The 12,549-nt window shown below is 44.1% G+C and overlaps 1 protein-coding gene across 5 annotated transcripts in view; it reads right to left on the bottom strand.

The window, feature by feature from the left end:
• Positions 1–12,549, bottom strand: part of PTPRM (protein tyrosine phosphatase receptor type M) — a 665,820-nt gene that overhangs the window by 652,103 nt on the left and 1,168 nt on the right. The window lies entirely within an intron of this gene.

Here is a 12,549-nt window from a genome sequence, read left to right as displayed (position 1 = left end):
ACCCACCTACCAACGCAGGAGACTTAAGAGATATTGGCTCCATCCCTGGGTTGGTAAGATTCCCCTGGAGAAGGGCACAGCAACCCACTCCAGTACTCTTGCCTGGAGAATCCCAAGGACAGAGGAACCTGGCGGGCTAAAATCCATGGGTCACAAAAGAGTCGGGCATGACGGAAGCAACTTAGCACAAATGCACAAGATGAGTGAAGAGGACACTAAGACCAAGAAAAGGAACCAGAATTCAGGTTCTATTGCAGAGATGGTGGCTCTGGGCATTTTTCTGTTTTAGGCCCAGTCAGCGGCTACTCCCTCCAGCTGGTAAAAGAACCCACGCCTCCATGGAGCAGCCCCAGTTTCCACACTCTCATTCCCCATGGCTCCTGAGGGCTGACCCCATGCCTGGTCCAGTGTGCCGGCCAAGCAGGGCACGAGGTTAAAGTGGGAACAGGTGATGTGAGCTGACTCCATGAACCACAGGGAGGCGTGGTCTGTGCTGCTGGAGGAGGGACTATCTCTTTCCCTGGGGCTTGGGGCTGGAGGATTCAGCCTGTAACTCCTTAGAAACACCCAGCAAAGATGCTTAGAGAGAAAGGCTCAAGCCACCAGGACCAACTGGGCCACCCACAGCCTTCTCTTTGCACAAGCCAACAAATCCTGTTTGATGAAGTCCAGTTTGGCTGAGGCTTTCTGTTCAAAAAAGTTCTAACTCCTTCAGCCCACACATCTGAATCTGGCATCCAAACAGCCAACATAGAGAGGAAAACTTGATGGGTTATACAATTCGCCTTGCCCACAAGAAGAAAGTACGTTCATAAGGGAAGTCACACCTTTTCCTGGAAGTGAGACCGAGGACAGCTCCTCAGAGGGTCATTCTAAAGATTCTGTGCTGTGCTTGTTTAGTCGCCCAGTCGTGTCCAACTCTTTGCGACCCCAAGGACTGTAGCCCACCAGGCTCCTCTGTCCATGGGGATTCTTCAGGCAAGAATACTGGTGTGAGTTGCCATGCCCTCCTCCAAGTCTAAAGACTCTACATCACATAATAAAACACTCAGCACCTTCCTAACAGACCCAACACTCCACCTGGAATGCTTTTGCATGGAGCACATCTCAGTACAGGTGGATAGCATTGAGGCATAAATCAGGAAAAGACAACCTGATTTTTCTGCGTGGCTGAAGCAGCTTATCACACACTCATCTGTGTGCACAGGGAGGGGTGGGGAGAGGAGAGAGAAGACAGTGCACACAGCCCTTGCTCAGGGGGCCTGGCTTTGTTAGGAACAGAGATAGCTTTACCCACCAAAGCTCCCAGCAGTGATCTCAGCTAAGCTCTGATGAGCTACTGAGCATGGACAGTTTTGAGAATACCATACCCTCTTGGCATGGTACCCAGGCTTCCCTGATGGCTCAGTGGTAAAGAATCCACCTGCAAAGCAGTAGACGCAAGTTCAGTCCCTGCATCAGAAAGATTCCCTAGAGAAGGAAATGGCCACCCACTTCAGTGTTCTTGCCTGGGAAATCTCATGGACAGAGGAGCCTGGCGGGCTACAGTCCACAGGGTCGTGAAAAGTGGGACACGACGAGCGACTGAACGACAACAAACAGCATGGTACCCAGCACACAATAAGTGCCCAGTATAAATCCCTGAAATAAGGCCTACCCACGGTGCCAAGAGTTAAACAAAAAATATCAGCCTAAATGGTGTAGTTGCAGCAGACTTGGGTGGCTGCTGTGGCTGGCAGCTTCTTCCCCAAATATCGAGGGGGAAAAAAGTGGGTTTTATCTGTGCATAGTTGAGCAGAGGCAGGAAGAAACAAAAGCTGAACAATCATAGGAAGCACCTAAAATCCTTCCAGCATGCCTGCTATACCCACTTTCTTGTAACAAGCACCTTCCTGCTGTATGAGGCAGCATCTCAGATTGATCCACTGTTCGAGACATTTCTCCTATCCTCCTCTATCAAAAACGACCTACGGATGCAGGTCTCATTCCTTTACACCATGCTACCTGACAAACTCAAGTGAACTCAGGTAACAGTCCTCAGGCTTTCTAAGTATTTGGCGAGAACCTATAGATTCTTGAATCAAACATCTTCATTTTAGAAGTGAGAGATCTGACATCTAAGGATGTCAACTTAGGGAGGTGACAGCAAGTTGGGGATGTCATACTTGAGATGACTTAATGAGCCACTGCTCCCAGAGATGACATTTCAACAAGCACCTTTCCTCCTTGGTCGAAACGATGAGCTGGTGGAAATTTCAAGCGCTCTAAGAGGGGGATGCCCATGCTTGAGGTTAGGTCGTCTTTTAGGAACTATTGCAATAAAAATGTCACGCTTTTGGTCCCTGCTCAGGGGACCCCTAAGGCCAATTATTCTCCAGTGTCCATGTTTCAATGAACATCAGACAGAAATAAGTGCTGGAAAATTATCTCTCCAGTATCATCGTGTCTTGTTACCGTCTCTGAATGAGTCATCTCAAGTTTTGGCTCACAGCTGGGAATATAGAGATCGAAAATGATCTGTGTTCTGATTCTCTGAAATATCTTTATCCTCTTGTTATACCCTAAAAATTCCAGACTTATGTCACATTTACTGGAGTTCATCAGATTGAAAGATGGGTTGTTGCTGTTGTGTTAGCCACTAAGTCGTGTCTGACTCTTCTCGAACCCCATGACTGTAGCCCACCAGGTTCCTCTGTCCGTGGGATTCTCCAGGCAAGAATACCAGAGTGGGTTGCCATTTCCTTCTCCAGGGAATCTTCTGGACCCAGGGATCGAACTTGCATCTGCTGTATTGACAGGCAGGTTCTTTACCGCTGAGCTACCAGGGAAGCTCTGAAAGACGACTACAAAGCAGCTTGGTTTCTATAAAACACCAAGTTTCAGAAATCATTGTCTCTGCCAACACCAGAAGGCCTCTGCTTCCTAAGAGAAACAGTCTCCAGTCAATTACAGTATGGTACGTGAAACTTCATGTCACGATCCGCAGACGCTTTCTGAACACTAGTCAGAAAAGACGTGATAAATTTTCCAAAGGGCAGGGTCTCTGAGTCCCTGCTAATGTCCTGCTGGTACTCTTTCAACTTTAGCGAGTATGAAGATCTCGGGGTCCGGGTGTTTCTTTACCAGTTTCGGTGGCCCCTTCCAGAGGCTGTGACTCAGTACCCATGCAGGGCCAGGAATCTTCGTTGTTTTTTTTTTAAGAAGAGCTTTGGGTGAATCCAATGCAGGTGTCCAGAACTGCCTTCTGGAACTGAGCAGTCCTGGCTTTTCATGGCGCCAATTCTGAGGGGTCATTTTGTGATTCTCAGGGTGTCTTTCTTTTAAAATATAATACTGGCCTTATGTTTATAACATACATATTTTTTTAGCACTTCTACAAACACATCACCCATTGAGCCCCCAGGACACTCAAATACTAAAGTCCTGGACCCAGAGAAGTTTGAGCCATATGAAATTGTCAATATACAAAGCTTTCTGACATAAAAGTAGGGAGCTTATGTGGTTATACCCAAGGGATGTGGGTGCCTCCCAACCTCATAGAGCTGGTCTGCTTGTTTAGTCTTCACCATAATACTACAAAGTGTTTTTCCAAAAAACAAAACTGAGACTCAAAAATCAAATACCATGTCCAAGGCCACACTGCTGTTCAGTGGTAGAAAGAGATTTCAAAATCAGGAACACCTGATCTGCTGGGGGGCGGTCTCTGCCCTCTTTCCTCCCCTCCAGGACCCCATAGCCGACATCAGGCCATTTAATTAACAACACCCTCTACTGGTCCGAGCCCCACTGGGACTGGCCAGACCCCACTCCAAACTTTCCGAGGGTCAGCAACACAGGCCTCTCAGCAAGCTCCCCACAGGGGCTGGAAACAAAAGGGAGGGGCTCTCTAAAAAGCCACCCGAACAGGATGAAATGGTCACTGACAAGCAGAGACAACACGGCAAGGATCCCCATAACATACACACGGGACATGTGCCAACGGGTGACGGTTGGGGAGACATCACACCACGTTCAGATGCCTGGATGTGAAAAGTCAAGGCAGTGGAGAACACAGGTCACGGGACTGTTGTCAAAGCAGCCTCTTTTTATTAAGTTTCCTCACTTGAGAATACGCCACAGTGAATGAAGAAGCAAGGAGAGCCTGCCTGCTGTACCGCAGACGAGCGATGGGAATGCGCGGGCTGGGCTCTGAGCAGGTGTAATCAATTTCACTCTATATCAGAAATAAAGCAGGAGATGATATCTATTACTCCCTGTCATGGCAGCTTCTTCCTGGTGATACACGGTTCTTTTAATACACCAGAAACTAAAATCAAATCATGCTTATCTACCACATAGTGAATTTCTTTTTTCTTTCTTAGAGATCAGTATAATACCAAAATTCTACTTTATGGCACTAACTGATTTATAAATTTTTATTACATATGATAAAAATTATAGGCTCATTTTTACACATTTAATTAACAAAAGGTAACCTTTTTCCTTTAAATTTAGCAACTGAATCTCTATGTGCCTATTAATTTCTAAGGGTATCAAGCACCAAACCCACCATCTGAGCATACTGTTAAGATTATTACAAATGCTTTTAAAAAATCAAACTTCATAGGAAAAAAAATCAGCGGTAAGCAGAAGTAATTTGTGTTTTCTCTTCCCTAAGAGAACTTAATTCAATCATTCACTCATTCCAAAATATTTGTTGAGTTTATTAATTTACTATGTGATTGTTGTTGTACAGTCGCCCACTTATGTCCGACTCTGTGACCCCATAGACTGCAGCACGCCAGGCCTCCCTGTCTCTCACCATCTCCCAGAGTTTGCCCAAGTTCATGTTCATTGCATCGGTGTTGCCATCCAGCCATCTCATCCTCTGTCGCCCTACTCTCCTTCTGCCTTCAGTCTTTCCGAGCATCAGGATCTTTTCCAATGAGTCCGCTCTTGGCATCAGGTAACCCCTTTGTCATGGCAAAGGGGGCTGTGTAACTCAATAATGCTTTGAGCCATGCTGTGTAGGGCCACCCAAGAAGCATGGGTCTTAGTGGAAAGTTCTGACAAAACGTGATCCATTAGAGGATCCAAAGAGATGGCAAACCACCCCAGTATACTTGCCATGACAACCCCAGGAACTGTATAAAAAGATTATGTGATTACTAAATGCAAAACACTGTAACTTGATTCTATACATTATGAGTATTTATTTTAAAAGAAATGCTTTAGGCAACTTTATATTTGTATCTAGGGAGAATATCACAATGAGGCAACTTCAAACTTGTGGTTTTAACATTATTTAAAACATCTCAGACTACACCAGAGAAGACAGATCAAACAGAAACCCTCAGAATGGACTGCAGGACGGGTGTGATCCAGCGCCTCCCCATCCCATCCACAGTCAGAAGCCCACGTTAGACCCTGTTGTGATTCCACCACTAGAATCAGGGAGAAGTACCAGGCCTCTGCCTTCCATGGTAACTCAAACTAAAACATATTCTCACTGTCTGCAATAAATCTGCTTTCTGCATATTGAATAGGAAAGAGATGAAAGGGAATACTCAACCATCTGAAAACAAACGGATGCTCTCTAAGTGTTTCTGTTCTGAGGCCCATACAAACCACATGCTTTGCTTCTGCCTAGCTGTTGTATTTTTAAATAAATCATTCTGTTAAATGCTAGCTCCCTCCTTCAAGGGAGAGTCTAAAAACTCTGTTTTCACAAGCCTCTGACAATTTGACCCTCATTCTCTCTCAGCTGCAGGTCCTGGATTCTTGACCATAACAGTTTCCCTCCCTTGCAGCCCCAGCGTGAAAGTAAGTAAGATCCTTCCATCTGATCCTCCACCATCCCTCTGCCTCCAATTCAGGGCCCAAACCTTTCACATCACAGAAAAAGTTTTTAAGGACTCAGGATTCTTCTCAGTTTTAAGCAGAAAAATGGACTAACTCAGGTAACACTCCAGTATTCTTGCCTAGGAAATCCCATGGACAGAGGAGCCTGGTGGGCTATGAGGTATCCATGCAAAGTTTAATGACTGCCTGCATTATATACCTGAACCAGCAATGTTGGGAAAGGAGTCTCCTGCAGACAGAAGCAAGGTGCCCACGCTCTTCATATCTATGTCACACATCTGCACGTGGCCACTTTTCTGGTCGATTACCGAAAGACTTGATGGAGAAAGTTCTGTAAGTTACCCTGAACTCTTAGATAGCTGCCAGATAATCTATTTCTCCCAGTGCCACTGCTATACACAGAACAGCGGCCACTTAGGATACAGCCATGGAGAAGGAAACGGCGACCCACTCCAGTAGTCTTGTCTGGAAAACCCCAAGGACAGAGGAGCCTGGTGGGCTATAGTCCATGGGGCCGAAAAGAGTCAGACACCACTGAATACTCACACAGGATACAACCAAAAAGAGGAACAAAGGAGAAATAATCACCACAGAGTCTGAAGTTGTCCTGGGGTCAGTTTTGAACTAAAACAAAGTGAATTACAAGAAAAGCAGCAACTTCCACTGAAGAATTTCATTTGATGTGAACAAGTCATCACAGCAGATGCAGGCTCCCTCCAAACCTTGCCTTCCTTCAGCTCTCAGTGGATGCATCCAGGGGGCTGTGCGGGTGAGGCTGGTGATACCCCTGCCTACACACCCACTGGGCAGCTACACCTGCTGATGGGCTGGGGACATCGGCCAGAGGAGTAGGGAGCTGGAGGCCTGCCTGCCGTATGGAAAGCACTCTGCCCGCCATGTATTCTCTGAAAGTTTGCTGATAATGTTTCAAGATAAATCCGTTAAATGACATCACAATCCATTTTGTTTACCTGGAGTGTTTAAGGATAGAGAAGCAGGGATGGTCTTTGGTGGAAAATAGAAAAACGAGGTGCTATCTTAGGAGACTCGTAAGAGTACATTATCAATACTTTACAAAGATCTATATTAAAAAGCTCCTTCATTTCCAAAGGCAAAGTGTCACATTCCCATATTAAAATTCCAAATTTTATGCACATTAATTCCTCATTCTTGCCTAAGAAATTCCTTGTTTCTTTCTATTTCAGCAGATTTTGAAACTTTAAATAATTGGACAACTTTCCAAAGTACTATAACTGTATCCTTCTGATCTTTGCCCATGACCACCCCCAATGCCTTCTGCAATCCCCTAAAGGGGCTTTCCCAGCAGTAATGCTCAATATCCACTTTGAATAGAAAGTATCATTTTAATAGGTGCACTGGGCTATGTGCTTATTATAACAAGTCAACAAATATCTTTGAAACACAGTGTCAACCCACAGAAATTTCCGGTGGCTAATTTTCAGTGACTGCAAAATTTAATTAAAACTTTACATTGCGGTAAGTAAAATTAAAGGAAATTTTTTTTCATTGTCATTTTACAACTGGCTGGATCCAATATCTTCTGCAGATAAGAACATTATTTGAAATGTCGCGCTAAGAGACTGAGAGTCACAACACCATCACATCAGCCTGTTTCGTAATTTGGGCTGTGTTCACAGTGGGGGTGGGGGTTACTAAGTGCATGGATGTGAGTTTCAGTTGCATCTCTGGTACTTTCTGATCTTGTCAAGGGAGGCTGAAAAGTGCAGGCTGAGAATCCCAGGCCTTTCAGAACTCACGCTCTGTCCAGCATCCCAAGCACCTGGAGGGTTAGTTCTAGCATCTACTGCTGTCCCCATGCCTCCAGCCCCACCCTGGACTTTCAGATTTTTATCCCTCTGGGTGGGGCCAGGAGTCTACCTGTCTACCTGTTCCTGAGTGATGCTGAGGCTGTTCATCCAAGGCTGACTCTTTTAGAATAATGTTTTTCAAAAGGTGGCCAGGATCACCTGTGGATGCTTTGGGGGCCTGGACAAAAGAATCACCACAGCCGGCCATAGAGACCAAGATTGGGAAGGACTGCTCCTGGTGACCCTCGAGCACACTTGGTTTTGAGCAGCATGGGTATAAACACAGCTCAGTGGAAGCACTGGCACAACACTCCCACGCCCCACCCCCCAGGCAACCTAAAGCCACCCAGGTGTAGGACATCAGCCCGATCTTCCTGCACACTTGATCCTCTCTGGATCCTTAACCTGCACACGATCCTAACAAGATCTGCACACCTGTGTTCCTACACGTGAGCACACACAACTCCCCACCCTCCTCAGCCTGTGTTCTTCTCTTTCCCTCCCCACGTTCCCACCTCTTCATCAGATCCTGACCTTGCCAGCTGGCCCCTGGAAGGCAGGGGGCCACAGGCTATGGAGGTGATGACTAAAACTTTCCTGCCTCCCACCTAACACCAGCCCTACCTACTGTTTTCCTCCGCTGAGTTCTTTTTCAGAGCAACAGAGTAAAAGCAGTCTTTCTGATCAGACTAAATGCTAAACCACTGCAGTATTTTAGGAACTGGAGAAACAGCATCCTCTTATGATGGGAGGTCTATGTTATTGTGCATCCTCCTTAAACTTTTCACTAATGAGTTTGAAAAACATAAGTAATGAAACCTTCTCTCACTTACAAAAGAAGCCGATTAACAGGCTGTAGTCCTAAAGATAAGACGAAGCCTGAGAAAAGTTTGTGGGAAAGTTGGTTTTCAAAGAGAAGACTCCTAGAATTACAAAGCACGGTAGACACTGCCTTAAGAAATGTTATACTGTTGAAAAAGTATGTAAGTACTTATTAAAATGCCTGTCCCCTAACTGAAAACTATGTCTTAGGATATTCAGGTTAGACACACTCATTCTAGAAAACTAAACCTAAAACAAAAACTGAGAAAAACACTACTTAACCCCAAACAGTGCCTCTACTGAAACAGATACATACAGCCTATCAATTCCTAGAATGTACAATTGTTATGAAACTATGAAATTTTTAAATAAAGCTACCGACTTCCATAGAATTGTCAGAGAAATACCTAAATTCAAAAATCAACTTTTCCCAAAACAAAAGGCTGTGTTTCATTCATACACGGTTTTATACCATCTGAAGATATAATTCAGGTTACTTGCTCATTAGGGAAAGTTCATTTAGAATTACGCAAATTATATACACGCTTATCTATATATCAATATATGTAAGTAACTTTTCTACTGAAAATTTGTGAACCAACCCTTTGAAAACATCAGAGACTAAAACCTGTGATTTTGCAGATCAGAACAATTGATTAAGCTCAAGCAATACTTCTTTACATCCATATAACACTAAAAATGTACAGTGATTTCTTGGCATATCTCTTTCACACGCAGTGATTTAAATTTACAATCTTTTCATCACATCCATTATCAATCTCATTGAAGCAACAGAAAAATGTAAAATGTCATGACTCTAGTTATCCGAAAAAGAAAAAATAAAACAAACTGCTTAACAAATCTATTCACAGTCTCTGTAAAGGGTACTGTAAAATCTTATATTTTGAAATGACTTTCAACTTATAGAAAAGTTGCAAAAATAGTACAAAGATTTCAAGTACATGTTTCTCCCACCTTCCCCTGTGTGGACATCTGACTTAACTGCTGCTGCTTCTGCTAAGCTGCTTCAGTTGTGTCGGACTCTGTGCGACCCCATAGACGGCAGCCCACCAGGCTCCCCGGTCTCTGGGATTCTCCAGGCAAGAACACTGGAGTGGGTTGCCATTTCCTTCTCCAATGCATGAAAGTGAAAAGTGAAAGTGAAGTCGCTCAGTCGTGTCCCACTCTTAGTGACCCCATGGACTACAGCCCACCAGGCTCCTCCGTCCATGAGATTTTCCAGGCAAGAGTACTGGAGTGGGGTGCCATTGCCTTCTCCATCTGACTTAACTACTCAAATTATTCAAAATGAAGAAACTAAATGTTGGTACAATTCTACTAATTCAACTACAGACTCCATTCAGATTTCAGCTGTTTCCCCCCAACTGTCCTTAAAAGAGTATTTTAAAGAATACATTTCTTCAGGAGAGTTTCAAACTCACAAAATTATATTAAGGTTTAATCTGTTCTAAACAGTGTAGTGGAAATCTGTTTGTATTTCTATTTCTGCAAACCAAGGCTTGCTTACTAGAATTTATCACATCAATCTCATTATTATATAAAACCAAACACTTCCTTGTATAGTATATATTACCACCTGGCTTTTAAGAAAATGGGTCGAAGAAGTATGACTTGCCAGCTACTTGGCTTCACTATGGAAAAGACAGTATTAAGCAGAAGCAAAAATGATTTCACTTTCTGCCTTGCTTCTTACTTGCATACTTTTTTGCAAAAGTTCTTCTGAATGATCATACAGAGCCTAGATAGAAGGCAGAAAGTGAGCCTCCAATATCTTGCTTAACAACTTAGAAATTGTAAAAACGGAAAGTGACGTTTAAAATGAAATGTTTAAATAAAAGGCCTCCTGAACAACAACAACAACAAAACCTAAATCTTTTCTGTTTTCTTCCAAAGTGTTTAGTTCCTATATCTAGCATCTAAATTATGTGCAGTACCCTCCAGAAATGATTAATCAGCAATCACATCAATTGTGAATGCATTCCAAAAGAGGGGAAACAGCAAAGTGTCTTGTGTACAAATCTTGGTTACAAAAAAAAAACACCTCTCCACTGATTACATAAAGCCTCCTGATTCAGTCCACTGGTTGCACTGAGGCTGAGAAGAATCTGTGATGAAAATGTCAATTTCAAAAGCCGGGACAATGCAAGCCAGTCTGATGCCTGATAGTCCTTCCTCTCCCTCCCTGCTGTGTCAGCCAGTTCATGTACAATTTGAATGTCTGCAAATGATCAGAATTCACATCAGTCATTTATTCAACAAATGTGAGTGTCTGTTGGGTCTAGGGCTCTATGTAGGTGTTTTATGGGAATCAAGAAGAAAAAATAACTGACTTTGCCCTCAAGCCACTTACAATCTACTTCCTCTGTCTCTAAAAGGATCCTCATGTCAGGTGACCAGCAACCAAATATCCAGAAGACTCATAAAGAGAAATAAGTGTCGGTATCACTCATAACATCAGAATTAACTTTCCCAACATAAAAAAATTTTCAAAAATAAAAAACTGACTTTTCCAAAGCATTAAGCGCTTCCCACAGGTACTTCCCACCTAAAACCCAAAGTGGAGGGCAAAACCATGATACACTGTAATTTATCTGATCCCTGCACACACAAAATTTGCCAACTTCAATTTTTTTTTAATTTCATCATTTCTAAGCATTCTCTGGGATACTGCCCTTCAGTTCCTCCATACTAGGTTAACTCTGGCTTTCCAAATTAAAAAAAAAAAAAAGAAAAAATGAAGGCACAGTTCAATTACTGGTAGGATAACAAATAGAATGATGTACTTCCTCTGAAAGAAAAACCTGGATAAAATTTAGTAAAAGCAAAGTCTCTTTGGTTTGACTATTAATTTACATAAGCATTAACAAGGACATAGGTCAGTACTACTTAGGCTGAAGTTCCTTTTAATGATGAGAAACTGATCATTTAAATAAACTACGTAAATATTTGTTCCCCACCTCCACCCCAATCCCTTACCCACTTCTTGAAAATCCATCCAAACGCTTTCTGACACAGCTTAACTTGAAACAAATCCCAGGCAGGGAGCTATGGATCTTAATAAAGAGAAAACCATCACTGAGGCCCTCATCCTTGGCTTCTAACACTAATGAGTTACAAGGCTCTAAAACTAGCGAGTCTACTCCATAATTCACCAGTAAAAAAGAACGCAGGCCAAAATCGGCATCAATTTTATAGCAGACAGCAGTGGATTGTTTTGTTAAGTCCTCTGGCGCACGTGCAATTACCAGACAGTTAAGGGCATATTAAACTTCGGGAAAGGGTATTTCTGTATTGAAACTGACAGCATACAGCGAGCAGCCAACTCCACGCTCAGCTTCCTTGGAGTCCAACTGTGGTCAAGGGTCTCGGGGCTCATCAACGTGGGGCATGGCCTCTGCGCCTGCGTGTCCCCCAGACTCCAGGAAGTAAAGATTTAAGTTTTCTCTGGTCGGAAGGCCAGACGGAAAAGTCTCCAACGTTTTAAAATATGTGTTTTACCATCTGTGAAATTCTCCCTCATCAAATTAAAAAAAAAAAAAAAAAAAAATCAACTTACTCATTCCTCCCGAATAAACATAGAAACCTATTTTGCAGCCCAAGTTCAAGGCCAAATAACAGGCTTTATATTAAAAGGAAAAAAAAGCCCAGTTCCACCATTCAACATAGACCTTAATGAAACTGACACACACGCGAGAAAGTGTACAAGTGTGCAGGTGTGCAAGCGTTGGCTGTCCATCCACGTGTGTGCTCCAGGTAACACCAGGCAGGGTTCGCGCCCCTCCTGACCCCCAACTCCCGGCTACGCGTCCTCCCGCAAGGAGCTCTCCTGGCTCCGACTGCAGGCGCGCAGCGGGCACCTCCCCGCACTCCCTTTCCTGCCCACCCCCGGCCGCGGGCCGCGGGGCGGGCTGACCGCTGCCCCTGGCCGGGTGCTCCGCTGGGCCAGAGGTACGGAGGAAGAGCCCGGAGGGCCAGAGCCGCGGTTGCCCGGACCCTGGGGCCCGATCCTCCTGCAGTAACCTGCGAGGCCGCCGCC

This window comes from Bos grunniens, chromosome 24, assembly GCF_055505025.1.
Source record: "Bos grunniens cultivar Pamir isolate PY7600 chromosome 24, Bosgru_T2T1.0, whole genome shotgun sequence".
Lineage (NCBI taxonomy): Eukaryota > Metazoa > Chordata > Mammalia > Artiodactyla > Bovidae > Bos > Bos grunniens.
Note: the sequence above shows the minus strand (reverse complement) of the source record. Positions and strands in the feature narration are given on the sequence as shown.